We start from the raw sequence: 335 nt of genomic DNA, 5'->3' as shown, positions 1-335 counted from the left end.
AATATGCGAATTATGTCGTCGTCGATGCATCATACTTGCTATACGAGACCCTTTCTTTTATCGCTCTTTCATTATTGCTTTCAAACATACACGTATCGGCGTAGTTTGAATTCGAATAGCGGAATAATAATCTGCAAATTGATAAAACTTTAAGGCCGGTTCTACAATCAGTCGTATGTAGTAGTTAGATGTCGGAACGCAACCGATATGGTCCAATGAGAGAATTTCTTTTTCGAAAACCAATTTTCCTCATTGGACCATCCGGCTAGGTTCCGACATACAACTGATTATTGTAGAACCGGCCTAATGGAGTTTTACGATTCTTGCGAGAAGAT

This window comes from Temnothorax curvispinosus, unplaced genomic scaffold, assembly GCF_003070985.1.
Source record: "Temnothorax curvispinosus isolate PA1 unplaced genomic scaffold, ASM307098v1 QBEX01015128.1, whole genome shotgun sequence".
NCBI lineage: Eukaryota > Metazoa > Arthropoda > Insecta > Hymenoptera > Formicidae > Temnothorax > Temnothorax curvispinosus.
The sequence above is the reverse complement of the archived record's forward strand: the minus strand, read 5'-3'. Positions refer to the sequence as shown.